We start from the raw sequence: 17,321 nt of genomic DNA on the forward strand, positions 1-17,321 counted from the left end.
ACCCCGCAAAATGTTAGTCTTTATTACTCCACTTACCAAAACTTTAAATATCTATAACGATTATAACTCATAAACTACTCGTCCGAATTTCAATTTTTATGTATCGAAATACTCTGAAAAATATTCTATTGGAGAATATAAAATTAAAAATTTATGTTGTCATTACATAGTAACTTTTATTACTTATGCCAAATTAGTTGTTTAATTTAAATTTATATACAATAAACAAATAACCATTTAGGTGTTTAAAAGTTTTATTAAAATATATACCTCGTGGTTTTGGACAAACGTCGATAATTCGACATCAACTAAAAAACAATATATAACCATTATGCATATTAAATTATATTTTAATAATATATACCCATTTTTTTTTTCAGTAAAACATGATGACTTTTTAAGTATACTTGTATAATTGTATAGTATATGTCTATATAGATACCATCGAAATACCACATTTTATTTGTTAGTAATTTTACATAATATGATAAAATATTGTTTGAACTATCTTGTATACTAGATATTTCATTTCTTCGACAATCAAAGTAACGATACGATACATAAATAATATTTAACAAAAATAATTATCATACTCATACGACTATATTAAATATTTGTTATCTATGAACGGCTTTAATACGAACACTTTATTTAATATTTGTATAGCACGCTAACACATAAATTTATCCCTAATTTAGGACTTTTTCATTTTAATAATATCTGATAAATAGATTATTAAGGTGGAGATTTAGGGCATAAAAAATATAATTTATCTTAATATTGATAATTAAATGTGATATATATATACATCGAAAAAAATGCACTATAAGTAGGTAGAAAGGTAGTATATAAAACGAGTACCTATTATCTTAAAGCAATATTATTTAATATAACCATAACTGAATAATGTATGCTTATCTTGATTATAAAAAATAAAGTGAAAGACTACTTTATTTTTATTCATAAGAACAAATTATTTCTAGTCAATAAAACACTTTATAAATATAATACAGTAAATTCCCGTTACAACGAAAAATCCCGTTATAACGAAAGTTATAGAAGTCCCCTGCCGAAAATCAGGGCTTATAAAAAGCTTATTCGAATTTACGTTACAACGAAATTTCCGTTATAGCGAAAAAAAATTCGGTCCCCTGAAGTTCGTTGTAATGGGATTTTACTGTGTTTAACCTGTGTGGCTGTGTCTATATTAACTCATAGTATGAAACAACTTTTTTGCATAGTTTAATTATATATGAAAATGTAACAACTAGATATAAGAAAGTTGTAGTTTAATATGATACTTAAATTATTGGAGAATGCTACATAATATACGAATTGTAATTATTATTCGTATAACTCGTTATTTGTTACGAAAATTCTTTCAAAAATGTTTGTACACATTTAAATTGGTTTACATAAAATTATTGCAACAATGATGAAATCCTACGACAGTACCTAAAATGTCATGAATAAAAAAACTACCACGTCTTCTTTTTTAATAATATTTTTAGTACTGAATAATGCCACCAAATTAATTTTTATACGCAGAAATGTATAGGTAGGTACTTGTAAATACTTGTGATATACATAATTTTAATTAATATCTATTTGTGTATTACAAATAAATTATAAAACGAAATTAATTATACAATTATAAAAAAAAAAACCCCCCACTCTACAGAACCATATATTATATGGTTTTATATTATATTTTATGCTATAATAATGTATTTAATAATGAGCCTCTTAAGAAACCAATATGCCTGGTCCTAAAACGAGCTTTTTATCATTTTTTTATGTCCAATAATATAATATGTAACACCATAAAAAATCGTTTTTTAGTCATAATGTTTACTATGAAGTTACCAAGTGACGTGTATTTGGGCAACTTCCAACATAAATTAATATTATTAATAACTAATAAGCATCGTTTAAAATAGTATTGCTATTAACGATGTTTAGTTAGCAAACAATCATTATAAATTGATTATTTCAACAACCTTGAAATACATTACACTTATTTATATTCATTATCTTTAAATTTAAATTTAAATTATTAAAACTATGGTAATTTTACCTTTCTTTTTAACATTTGAATAATTTATCAAAAAATGTATAGCTTTTCAATTAAAATTGTAAAATACTAAAATCAACAATAGTTATTTAATATTGACCCAAGTCAAACTTTTTAATTTATCCACAACATAACAAATCAAAAAACTATGCAATATTATTTTTAAGTTTGCTAAATAAACTTTAACTATTGTGTAGCGAAATAACTGATAGCTAAGATTAAAATTCTAAGAATAAAATTAAATTGTATTTGCTATTTAGCATTTTCATAGTAATAGCGTTTGTAAAATTATTATCAAATAAATAAAAGTTAAGTTGAGTTGAATTACTTTTATAGTTTTATGAAATATTGAATGTTTTGGCTTCTTGTATGTCTGTTTTACTGTTGGCTATAAACTACGTATATTGTATATTATCAAATTAATGTTTGCTTAACCTACTTTGACAAAAAAGATCTTTATAGTTTCGATAGTTGATGAGATATTAAGGAAATGAACTTGTACGTTTGAAATGAATGGAATGAAAGGTTGTTTCGATAAGTTTAATTAAGAGTTTCGACGAGAGGGTGATATATCGTAAAAACTTTTAGTTTAAAATGTATTTTGCCCGAAAAATTGTTACCTAAGCGATTAGTTTAGATTACTTACACCGATGCCGTTATATTCATATATAATTGCGATCAAACTCGAACGGAATTGAGTCAGCCTGATATACGCACATCGTACGGAATGATAAATATATCTGATATAAACTATTTCATCTTTATCACATCTATATATTATACATACAGAAATAGGTATCTAATTTATTGTCGCCTAAGATAATTTACTACATATACATATGAAATTACGTTGCTCTTGAGTTGTTTAGTTGTTCCTTACTTTGATTAATTTATCATTATTTAGTTTTCGTTTAGTAAGATGACATTTTTTTGTTCATTGTCAACTACGAACTACGTAAACATTTTTAGACGTATTTGCAATATGTTACAACAGTTTCTGTAAATCTATGTTAGAATTTACATATGTATTATTGTTAATATACTTGAAATACGATTGATAAAAGACAAAAGTTGTAATTCATTATTATTATTTTTTTAAGTGTACCTATGATGTATAATGTATATTAATATATAATCAGAATAAAATATTAATTTTATGAACCATTTTAACTCATATTCAATTTTTAAGTTGAAACAAAATATAATATAAAAGTGCAATTATTTCCAATAGATATATTTATATTATATAGATATTGTTGTTTTTATTATTAAATTGGTTAGATAGGTTGTTATTGGGTTGGTATGTTGCACAACCGTAGCTATCATTTTACTACTATGTCCCGCCCTAGGAAAAAAAATGGACATCCTTAGTTCAATAAAAATATTATAATTTTTAATAAGCATATAAATCAAAATACATAAATAAATTATATATTTATTTATAATTTGTATGCACGTCTATACAATATTATATTTAATGCGTTACTCGTTTAAAATATTATCTAATATTTTGATTTTGTAAAAAAAAAAATTGTCTATATAAAAAAGTGTTACTTATTGGTAAATTATAACTCAACGATAACATTTTTATCTTTATCGATAAAAGTCAAACAACCAAATAGGGTTCCTGGATCATGTGGATTACTCATTTTATAGTATTTGAATATTTAATACTATCCTTGACGAGACGAATTCACCCATCCTATCGGAGATACCGCATTATATGAATGTTTTTATTTTTTTAACAGAAATATTATTTTTATTTTATACATCGACGACGGTTAAAAAATAATTATATTATTGATGAAATTGTGGAAAAATTAAGTACAAAGACCCGACTTCAATGGCGAACGACGATCCATTAATCTCCCATCGTAAAATACCCCACGACCGAGTAAAACTGACTGCGATTCTTTGCATGCATATTAGATGATGTACACACACACATAATATGAACGTCTAAGAACAACAAAAACTGTTATATATCGTTTATTTATATCATATCAATGTAGTAGTATTACACCGAGTGTTGACCGTTTTACACTATATATATATATATATATATATATTACAACTTTTGTCTTATGAAGTATATAATATGGAAGCAGTGCAGATAGAATAAAATATAATAATTGTTTCTCAAATATTGTTTCAGAAAATGGCAAGAGCACAACACTCGCGTATTATTATAATAGGTAGGTACACGCACACAAACGCACATAATATTAATATACACGCGTGTCTCGTTTCAACGATATCCGTGTTTGTTGCTGCAACGTAGTGTAGTATACGCGGTAGGTACCCCTACCCTCGTAAAACGCTCTGGTGCCACAGCAACGCCGAAAGCTTGAGGTATATATAACGGGGTTGAACGAATATGATTGTTATTCGGCAAATTACGTATATGTACCTAAATATTATAATAGATATATATATATATGCGAATGGAATATACATCGAACGTATATACAACATCACTCGAGGGAAAACAGTTCGGATTACCGTTATAATGTTATGTTTATTTATTTTACGAATCGGTTCATCATCATTATTATTATTATTATTATTGCAGCGCGGGAGTATATTGTGTGTTATTATTACAGCAATATGCACTCGCCATTGATAAAACACTCGAACAGCTATAGGTTAGATAAAATGAATTGTCTTTCTATAAAATGTAAAAAAAACGTGAGAACAACGATGATATATTGTAATAATATATATTAATATGACATAGTTCGTTGTGTGTTTGCGAGAAACGTAGTAAGCCACAATGCTGTTGCCGATGATTAAAACCGCTAAACTAATAGGTGTGTTGTGTATTTTTGACATAATAATATATCGTATACAACGTGAATCGATACGTTGTAATACGGAGTGTAGACAATACGTATGTTCCGTTGGAAAAATAAAACTACAAGTGGTGTCTATACAACACGACTATAACTTATGTTTATCCAAAAACTTTTCAATTTTATTGAAATCCTATTTATCACATTGTCAACGGCTGGTCAAAGTAAATGGTTATTTGTCTTTTCACATTTACTTTAATGTTCTTGTAAAACTAGATGAGAATTTTTGCAGTGCATTTTTCTTATTGTTAAATTGATCAACAGTTTATATAGTATTGTATCAAAACAGAGTATAAATATGAATTTCATGTTTCTACTTTGTGTTTTCGGATACTGTTCGCTAATTTTCAGCAAAGAAATATTTTTGTTTAAAGAGAAAAAAATGTTTTAGTATGAACAAATAGTAGAGTAGAAAACTACAAAGTCTTTGTTTAAACAATAAGTAAGCAGTAGCTAAGAATCATATAAAAAAAGCTCAAAGACTTTTACAACGCTCCAAATATAATTTAAAAAACCCCAAAAACATGATTATTGATTACATAATATGTTATTAATCAAATGTATACGATTATATTTAATATTTATTTATAATCTATACCCAATACCTAAGGCATTGGAGGATCTTGATAAGGGAATAATATGTTTAACTTAAAAATAAATTTTATGATTGTAATAAATATTACATGTGCGTTTAAATGAGGCTGTACATCAAGTGCAATTTCCTTACAAAATATATTTTCTAGTAATATTATAATGTATAAAATAATGATATACTATGAACTGTTTGTTTTGCGCTGTAATTTTACTAGGTATATACTGCGTCTATTTAAATGAATAAATGCAAAATATCATTGCAATAACTCAACACCCATAAGCGTTCTAAAATGTAAAAATGTAGTGTTACTGTATAATAGTTTTTAATAGCTTAGCAAAGTATATTCCTTTTAAAATTATACACAAGTACTTACTAAACTATAATGTGTTTAAAACTATATTTTCAAAGAGTTTACGTTAACCATGCAATGCTTTTTAAGCTACCTATATACCCACGCATATAATTGTGTTTGGTATTTTAATAGGAAATATTCTTAAAGCTTATTAGTTAGTAGTTACCATATAATTTCATATAAATATTGCGAAATTCTAAAATTAAAACATACGTAAAGATATCATAACTTTTTTAATTATTTTTAAAATACGAGTAATATGGTTTTCTTGGAAATCAATAAAATGAAAATAGTTTTAAAATATTGTCTTGGTGTTTTAAATATATTTTTAAAAGTGTACATTTTTGGAACGTACATAAAAATTCCAATATTGGAAATTAAATATTTTCTAAATAAATTAGTTTTCTAGTCAAATAAATGTGTTCAAATATTAAAAAATATGAATGAACAACTAGTTTATCAGTTAGGATCCTGGACAGTGTTCCCCTTGACGAAATAAATGCCCGTGGATTTATTCCGTCTTAACCTTCGTTAAATGTAAGCTACACAGATTTTTAACACGGTAATTTGGGCAGTTTTGAACAAACATAAAATACAAGTCAAAAAATATATCCATTTTACATAATTTATAATAGCTACTTTATCATCTGTAGCCAATGGCGACCGAATATAAACAAAAAAATATTCATTTCTTATAAGTCAACAAATAGCTGCTCAAACGCCCATTTAGAATCTAAATTTTACACTCCTCAGTACAAAGGTAAGATGAAAATTTCAAGTCTCTAGCTGTACATTGATTGTAAATCAGTCAGTCAGAGCTTTTTTTTTTTTAATATACAGTTTATTCAAATAATACCTGAATTCATTCGTTTAATTGTCATTTCAGAAACCATTCTTCGAAACAAAACTAGTTTTCATACACCATTTACCTAAGTTCTGATATCAAAAAAAAAAAAAAAAGATTTTCATAACAGTTATTTTTTTTTCTCCGTTAAGCGTTCCTTTAACGAAAAAGTTCGTAAAAGTAAAAAATAAAGATTAAGATTATAGCGGTTGGTACTCATCGTTATCCGGGCGAGTACCTATATGAAAAAGTTTTACTCTATGAAATTGTGCTCATAAAAATAAGTCTTATTCCGCCATACCGTATAGGCGTATAATAGTAAACGAGTATTGCAAGTATTACTGCTCCTGATTTTTTCCTCGCATTGAAAATCATTTTTAATGTTTGTAATAAAGTCTGTTCTCCTAAATCCAGCTTGTTTCGCAGGTAAATATTATTCTCTATTATTTCTTATAGACAAGCGAGTAAAAACATTTGGAAAAATATTTATGCTCTCGGGAGGGTTTTTAGGAGAAACACATAAGTTGCCACCAAGCTAATAATTTGGACTTCAAAATGCAAGTAACTTTGCATTCATATAATATAACAAGCTATAAAAATTATTGTTTTTAAATTAAATTGCATTGGTTTACATATTTATAACTGTATCAATCAGGATCGTCAAACTGAAGGACAATAATGGTTCTTGCACTCCCTACCAATTTTCAGTTCTATAAGTGCATTATTATTAAACATTAAATTTATAAATTTATTGGTATATAAATTCTTCGATTTTTATTTTGCATATTTTGACGGTTAAGAGATGACTACTAATTATAAATCAAAAGTAGTTAACCGTTATGGTATGCGTTGGTGGTACATTAGCAACATTTTAACCGCATCACTTAAACATATTTTATATTTCATTGTTAAATTTGAAATTTAATGAAAAATAATTGAAAAAAAAACCTCTTTATTATTTTTAAATAATGAAGTTACTAGACATTAAATTTAAAAAGTTTGGAACTTTCTTTTAGAGACATTTTTTTACTTTAAAAAAATGACCCATTACATACTTTGTATAGCATTAACCAAAAGTCGTGAAAGTTTATTTTTTTACGATGAATGCAATCAAATTTATACGAGACGGAAAATCTAGGGCTGCTTTATTAAAACTAACAAAATACACAGCTGATATTTCTAAATTATCCAATAAAAGGTTAACAAAAACCACATAAAAAATATTATGATGTGGATGTTTTGTTGTTAATTTATTAAGACGAAGATTAAAAAAATATATTCATAAAAAAATTATGTTCATATAACAAATCTCACCCACCCTTTCCAAATCAGGCAAAAACAAATGCTTGGAGATTACTGACACAGGAATTTTTTCTAAAACTTATTGTACAACAACATTTTGGGCAAGTGACCCAAAAAAAGGTTATAGCCTTATAGGCCTAGGCAGTACTATATAATTACACATTTTTACCTGTAAAATACTTAACACAATTGGGCACCAAAAAATATATCTCATTTTTTTTCTACCACAAATACCACATAAATTTGAAACAAAAAAATATCAGGTACGAAAATAAAATAGTTGATTTAAATAAAAGTTGTTACCAATTTTTTTATATACCTATAATTTCTGAAATACGTTTTATATACATAAAATATTGTATTATATTATATTATTTTTTTAATATTATTATATTGCTAGATGTGACAATTACAATTTCCAACTAAATTGTTTACTGGTTAAAATATTTTTAATTTTTAAGTATAAATACAGTAGGATTTTTATATATTATCTAGTAACTAGTGACAGCCGACAGGGATGGCAAATCCATGGCATGCGTGCCTAAGATGGTACAAAAAATGATTTTGAGGGCATGGGAAATATTAAAATATTTTTATAAACCAAATACCAACGAATTAGCATTAAGTATTAAACAAAAAAAAAAATAAAAATAATATTTTTTTATTATGCACCTAAACTAACCTTTTTCTATTAATATTACATTAATCATACAATAATATTACAATAATATTTTTCTTACAATACTGGAAATAATATAATATTTTTCATGGCACAACAGAAAAAAAGTTTATTTTTAGCACGTATAGCGTTCAAATAATTTTCCTGAGTAGATTCTAGTCTAGCAATACTTGAATAAAATGTAGATATGATAATAACAAACGTTATTATTCTATAACACTGAAGGTTATTACTTATGTAATAATGTAATAATGTAATTATTATTATTAATATTTATCTATTTATTTATTTATTATTATTATTATTATTATTATTAATAATTATGTAAATGCTACTAATGTAATAATTGTAATTATTTATTAACTTATTATTTGTTAACATTAATTTTAAATTTAAATTGTATTGAATTATTTTATTTATATTAATATTTATTTAAATGCAGGTTCATAAAATTATTATGTCATCACATAATGAATATTTTTTCAAACAAATTGTTCTATAAATTTAATAAAGTTTACACAAAAATTTAAATTTATTATTTAAAAAAAAAATCCGTTTTTAAATTTCCTAGACGTCTTCCACTAGGTATTAGGTAATGATATTAAATCCGACGGGAACCACCAGTTCAGTTACTCCGGAAAACATAACTTTTTGCATTATTTTAGAAGTATTAACTTTAAACTATTCGTGCATGTATAGAATGAAATTAAAAAAATGCCCAACACTGTGTGCAAATGTCTAATATTTAACTCGTTGTAGTCATGTGGCCTCCATAGCTCAGTGGTTAGAGCACTGGTCTTGTAAACCAGGGGTCGAGAGTTCAATTCTCTCTGGAGGCATGTAATTTTTTTCGTCTTCTTTAAAATAATTTTGTGTTTAAAAATTGTATTTGTGTAATTCATATGATTAAAATTGTACATAAATATAATATTTGGTTACGTTTTTAGATAATTTTTTGAAAAAATGTATTGTTGAGCACAAAAAATACATTAACAATCGTGTAATACAATAAATAATAATGGTAAAAAGGATACAAAATAATAGTGAATGATTTCATAGTGTATCGTGGTCATTTTTATATATTATATGAAATAATAAAGGGATAACTTTTTTTTTTTCTGTCCACGATGTCCATTATATGTTTGTCGTACCGCCCGTATGTGTATTATATGTGACCTTTCTATTCTATTATTAAATTTCCATTAACACTGTGTACAAAAACCATTTCTATTATATATTATATCTATACGCTGTACAGTATGCGCGATGTTCGCTACTACAACCAAAAGTCGTGTCTCTGGCCAACGAACTTTATACATATAATATTATATACTGTATCAATAAATAACTCGTCGGTGACTTCTTAAGCGATCAAAGAACAAAATAATCCATTCGATGGATCATTCGTTAAATGTGGGACTTGGTGTTCCCGCCCAGCTGTCCCGTCGAACATAGATAAGTGCCATCTCTTTATACAAATCGGCAAAGGGGTGGTTTCTGACCACTGCCGCGACGGGTAGTTTGCTATACGGCGTATATATATATACACGAGGCTGGTTGTCACGGGCGCAGAAGATAACAAATTATCGATTCCGGTGGACCAAAACGAAAAAAGGGAGGTCACTTACTGAATAAATATAGCGAAATAATATATTATATTATGATATTATTTTCAACCGTAGATTACCAGCCTCGGTAATAGGCACGAAAACGTTTTCTTGCAGTATACGCTGAAACTCGAAATAACATATAATGCAATGGTAATAATATGTACGAATCTCAAACATGGCTTATGCGTGTAGCATAGGTACACTGTACAGTATTATCATATGGAATAGATAATATATTATATGGGTTAAGAGCGCTGATAAATATTTTAAAATTTAGTTTATATTATTATCGAGTCAATATCACATATATACTGATATACTCGTACACTATATAGATTCACAATCCTTTAAGGTTTATTATTATATACTTTTTTTTTACACTCCATCATTCTGACATTTTTTGGTCACTTTTAATAAACTATAATAATATATGAAATTTAAATTTTCTAAAAAACAATAACAAAAAGTTTTTATACGCCTATCATTTTAAATTGTATTAATGTCGTTAATAACTAATAATATGATATTTTGGTCCGCCGCTGGTTAAATTAATAACAATAATTAATGTTAATGTGTTTCTTATTAATAATATAATTATTATAAATATTTTTAAGGTAGTCATGGGAATTACTAGTTTTATAAAATTGATCGGTTAAATAATTGATTTAATAATATCATTCGATACCTAGTAATTACCAAATTGTTGATCTGAAATTACATGTTATGTATTATGCTTATACAATTATGTTATGAATGGGGTTAGGGTGTTTATGACCTTAATAACTAAAATATGTATTAAAATATTTTCAAAAAATAGCAAAGTATACCATACAGGCTTAAAAAACCAAATATGACATGAATCAAATCAAACTACCATCAGATAAATATAATGTATATAATCAACAGTAATGCCTATAAATTATAATAAATAGTTAGTTTATTATTAGAAAATTGCTTATTGATTCAATACGTTAACAATATTTTTTATACACACCTACTGATAAATTACTTTCATGTTATAAATTTTGATATTATTAAAAAATGCTCCATCAAGAAATCAAACAAAAGATAATTCAATATTAATAAACCCGGCCGTTTTAATATACATATAAACCCTGACGTTCAATCGAATTTTGTAAATTAAAATCAAAATATTAAAATCATGCAAAATTTAAATTGACATAAAATAGTATGTACAAAGGTACAACATAACAAACATTTGTATAAAACGTCATAAACGGACTTATTCATACTTCGTTAAAATACTTATTTATATATAATCTTGCGTTACGTTTCTACAACAATACGCATAAGACATAAATTAAATGTATGGGTATTGAATTTTAATGTTTTACAAATGTTTGATAACAATTAATTATATATTATAACGAAAGCCATTCGGGATGGAAATACCAGCTTTGTTAATAAACTACAAAATTAGTATAGTTCTTTAACGTTCGTTTTGAGTTTCTGACCTAATTTGTGTAAACGATGTGACTGTGTTTTAATTTTAATTAAGTAGAATTTATTATTTTACTTAAACAACATAAATATTTTTAAAAAACGACGTTATTATTTTCAAAGTCTCAAATTCGAATATAAATTATTGTGATAGTTACTCAAACTGTACGTGATTAGGTGTGTCTATCAAAATAATGAAATTTTCAAAAAAAAAAAATAATAATAATAATAAGATTTAATTATTACGGTTTATCATTAATTACATAAATAACGCATTAAAAACACTTATCTAGAATAGTATATGATTACTTCATATCAGTAAAATTACATGTTTTTAATTATTTAAATTTAACTAAGAAAAAAAATGCAAAAAGGTAGCTTGCCTCCAGAGAGAATTGAACTCTCGACCCCTGGTTTACAAGACCAGTGCTCTAACCACTGAGCTATGGAGGCTCGATGGCGTCTAGGTAGAAAACTATATGTTTTTAGACAATATGAAAAATGATTGCATATAAAATAGTATGAGTTAGAACATAAAAGTTGGTAGATAATAACTACACAAACCAATATTAATATATTTTAAATAAAATACACAAAAAATGTAGATCCTATCGAATTAATATTTCATATTTATGAATAATTATAAATCGTCACCATTAAATATATACCATCCAATATATTATTTTGAATATTGTTTTTTTTTAATCAGCTAGTTAAAATATAATTAAAACACTTATTTGCCATCTTTTTTTTTTAATTTGTTTTATTAGGTACCTAAAAAATTCCCTAACAAATATTTATATTTAAAAACCAAGTTAATAACTATATAACTGCAATATAACATTACCTATACAATTATAAAGATTTGTGAAATATTATAGGTATTATTAATAAAACAATAATTAGATACAAAATAATTTCACCATTATATATAATAAATATTAATAATATATTATGGCAATTGGCAGTAAATTATACAGATTATAATAATATATACCTAGTGCTTTAAGTTAGATATTGATGTGGTGGGGAATTGTGAATGTATAGCTAATGTCTATATGGACTATTTGGTAAACATTGATATTATATTATTAGGTATCTATCTATACAAATACAAATTACTGTAGGTACTAAATAATTATTTACTAATTATTATTTTAAGATAATTTTTAAAATGTTCATGCAAACAACAAGATAATTTATAAATATATTTAATATTAATGTTCTGACGTTAAGACAATTGAGAATTAATGTCAACGGATATATTATAAACATTAAACATATATTATAAAAATTAATAGGTTAACTGGTTAAATGATACGTAGGTACCCAGTAATATTGTTGAGATGCATAATATTCTTCTTGAGATCTCCATAATATAAAAAAAATTATAATAAGTTTTTACATAGGTACACTTTATTGAAATAATCTACACAGTTGGACATTTTTTTTGTTTTTTTTTATTTGACATTATCGATAAACCGTTTTGTATTCAATTGATTGTTCTTTAAAACTAAACATTTAAACAAGTATAATTATTAATTACCTACGTGGCCTGTGGCTATGTACAATATACAAATACCGTTCTGTTTACTGTTAACTGTTATACATTACAAGGAATAATAACATAATTTCCAAAATTTAGAGACGCAATTAATATAATTTATGTATTTATTTGTGTGTTCATGCTCACAGTTTCACACAAAATGAACCCTTCATACTTACTAGGCAAACGATTATATACAGCTTGTTGATTTTCATTTATTGATGCCATTAATTCGCTTATGTGGTTGTTTATATTAAATACAATTTATAATTGCGTATTTGCGTGTATAATGTCATGCAAATTTGAGTGATTTCAGTACTAAGGCATCTATCAAAACAATGAGGAAATTATATTATAATAACAAAAATAAATATTTTATACAAAAATTAAAACGGTGAAGCGGTTTTGCTGTAGGTATCTATACTTCGTCATTGTAATGGGTGTGAAAATAAAATACTAGCATTTTATTTATATTTTACTATTTTAATAATACACATTATTTATATTCTAGACCCCATAGACGGTTAGACACGTGTGTTGTCTTACATTCATTCTGTATTATCAGTTATCACAGAGTCCCAATCATATAAGTTTAACTGCACTTGAATTATTTAACAAAATGTTTATAATTATATAACCCTTCGGCGTACTACAATATATTCGTGTGCCGAAGTAGTCTCGTTCCATCGCTTGCTCCGTGTAATGCTACCAAGTAATTGGTAAAATAAAAAAATATATCAACATTTTATTTAAATATACGTTAAATTGTGTTCGGTATAACTATAAACGTCTTGTCTAAATATGTTATTAATATCTAAATCCTCTCATATTCCCCTGCTTGGTATTAATTTGTCACTGTTACACCATATCAGAGATAGATAACGTTTTGATTGTTACCTACTACGTAACAGGTGTGTTAAATATTGATTCAATTATAAATCATTGCTGCATACGTAAAATAAAATTCTAAGTCAAAACCGGCTGTCACTGTGTTTAAAGAAATAGAAGATTTTATTATATAATTGTTTTGTCACAGACAATATATCATTTAAATATTAAATTTAATAGATTTTTTTTTTCAATAATGTCTGTTTATTTTGCATAATATATTATATATTAGAGTATATCTTAGGTAAAAAAAACCTAAGAGAAATCTTGTATTAAATTGTCAACCTTTAAGACTTTAACTAATTTAAAATTTTATTCATTTTTAACTATAAAATATTTTACAAATTCTCATAAAGTTGACGTATTTTCTAAACATTTACACTTTAAATGATTATGAAAAATATTCGTGACTATATGTACTTTGATATTTTTAAATATTTATAAAAACATTTTGGGTGATATTTTATTAAACTTTGATGCTTTGTTACTAACAAATAATAATTTTATCACACATACAAAAAAAAAAGTAAATAATGCAAAACCCTATATTTTATAGCATAAAAAGTGATACTGTTTTGAACATTTGATCGTTTTGAAAATATAAATTTAAATATTTAGTGAAAAATTCAAGCCTACCTATAAACTAATTTATTTTTAAATAAAAACAAAATCTATTTTGTCAAAACCTGGTTTTGTGAAAAATTATCCTGTTCTATCTGAGGCCCTATCATCATTTTGAATATTATTGAAACTATACAGCCAGAGTAACTATAGTAAATTAAAGCATTTTTACTATAGATATCAAAAAATTAAATTAATTTAAAATACACATTGTAAAATCGTTATACACTATTATCGTTCCGCTAAAAATCTAAAAATAGTGATAGTTACATGTTATAAAAAAAAGGTTTCTGTCTAAATATTTCAAAACTATTCTCAAACTGTTGGCACATAATTAAAAATACATTAATAATTCTTAAAAAAAAAAAAATAATCGAGTGAGTAGGTACCAAAAATTAAACAAATAAATAATATAAAAATACTGAGATCGTTGTTATATTGAAACAGTTAAATATTTTATTTAGTTGGATTTTATCATGCTGAAATTAATTAATACGCCTCTATGGTAATTTCTATAACGATAACCATAAAAAATTTATTTTATAGTTTTTTACTATTAAACTAATATTTATAATATTTACAGGTTTTCCAATTGCTGACAAAACCTCACATCACTGAACCATGTGTAAATATCAACTAAAATAGAAATAAATTACAGGACATTTCCAAATATCTATTGTCTTACATTTTAAACATATTTTAATTGATTAGTGATTCTCTAAATAGATTTAGGGGTTTTAATGACTAGGTATTTTATTTTGATTATATAAAAACTAACAAGTATAATAGTTTATTATACTATTTATTAAGTATTATTGTCAAAGGCCAGACCACTTGTCGAATATTGTTGCTTATTATAAATATCTTAGAATTCACTGATCATATTATTCAGTCGAAGCTGATAATATTTGTTATTCAATGGACTTTATATAAATGATTGGTATACATCCTATCGAAAAAATCCATATTGTAGGATGTGAACTGTACAAATTATGTAAGTGAAGGCTGGCTGAATCAATCAATAACAAAACCAGTAAGGGGAAATAATGGCCGATGAGATGGGCTATCGGTCAGAATCTCGGATACCTCGCAATATCGCGGTTCGTCTAAAATGTCCAATAACGTATAAAAGTATAGAAATGTTTTTTTCCTGTGCACTATATGTTATTTTTGTGTTATTATTTATTTGTTTTATCAATTATTAAGAGATGCTCAAACACAAAACGACGTCGAGAAAAATAAATGTTCTCGTTTTAAAAAAATTAATCTGTACCATCGTACAACACTTTATGCTTGAATAGAAAAATAATAGTGTTTGAAAATATGGCGTGCATGCGTTGTACACCTAATACCTATACAATATATAACTATGTATAATATGATTTTATTTAAAAAAAAATTTCAAAATCAGAATTATTTGAATAAATGCATATGATTAGAGGTTATATATAAGATATAATAACGATGGTGTGTGTGCTTCGTGATTCGTTCTGTATATGTATACAGCTATATATATATATATATATATATATATACGAATACATATATAATATTATACCCAATGAGGACGGATGGAAATAAAACATAATATAGTCGGGCAATATTGTGTGTGGGTCCGATGTGTGTGTGTGTGTGTGAGTGTGTGTGCGCGCGCGTATCGGCAAGGACTACAGTGCGAATTCCCCGACGCGCGTATGTAATATATGTATAATGTATATAATATATATATGTGTGTGTATGTGTATACGTGTTTGTGTGTGTGAGCGTGTGTGCGTGTAAATATGCATATATAACGGCGTGAAGACAAAAGGGCTCGCCGTCGAAGCATTCGAACAAACGGCCGATTGTGCGTGTAATAGAAATTGATGGGTTGCCGCTTTCCGCCTTCACCGCCGTTCGCATTCGCGCCTTGTAAATATATACGCTTTTATATTATCCAAAAAGCTTCTTTTCCTATTTTTTCCGCTTTTGTTTAACGCGGGTATAGGTGTAATATATGAATACTATACCGCGCCAAAAACGTCGTTTCTCGATATTTTTCACCGACATCGGTTTTTTTTTTTTTTTTTCCATAATATACGTATTTGTTTACATAATATATAATACATTACACGTAAGGAGGTATATAGGTATACACAACGTGCGTATATAACACTGCACTATAAATACTATTGTGTGCGGCCCGAGATCGACTGCGAGTATATTATAATAATATATGCCGCGGTGTTGCTGTGCGTATTTTGTCCCGTTTCCGGACTCTCCAGTTCGTGTCTTATGCGTATAGCTGCGCGATCAGCGTCTCTCGTGATGGCGGACTGTTAACGCGTTTATTAATGAGGAAATGGAAAACCGCCGAATTACCAGTTGTATACGGTTAACGTCGCCGCCAATGAATTAATCTTTAAGAGGACGTTATACCCGCGTGTGTTGTTTCTGTCTTACTAATGTATAGATCATAGCAAATTGTCGTTCAGCAGAACACATTTTGTGACGTTAG

General features: G+C 26.3%; 2 non-coding genes across 2 annotated transcripts; one reads left to right on the forward strand and one right to left on the reverse strand.

Annotated features, from left to right (window-relative positions):
• The first annotated feature begins 9,464 nt into the window (after nt 1–9,464).
• Trnat-ugu (transfer RNA threonine (anticodon UGU)) lies at nt 9,465–9,537 on the forward strand. Its single transcript has one exon. It is a non-coding gene; the product is annotated as a tRNA-Thr (tRNA).
• Nucleotides 9,538–12,149: 2,612 nt separating this feature from the next.
• On the reverse strand, nt 12,150–12,222 carry Trnat-ugu (transfer RNA threonine (anticodon UGU)). The gene has a single exon. It is a non-coding gene; the product is annotated as a tRNA-Thr (tRNA).
• Between the last annotated feature and the right edge of the window lie 5,099 nt (nt 12,223–17,321).

Source organism: Rhopalosiphum padi, chromosome 4 (assembly GCF_020882245.1).
Source record: "Rhopalosiphum padi isolate XX-2018 chromosome 4, ASM2088224v1, whole genome shotgun sequence".
NCBI classification, from domain to species: domain Eukaryota; kingdom Metazoa; phylum Arthropoda; class Insecta; order Hemiptera; family Aphididae; genus Rhopalosiphum; species Rhopalosiphum padi.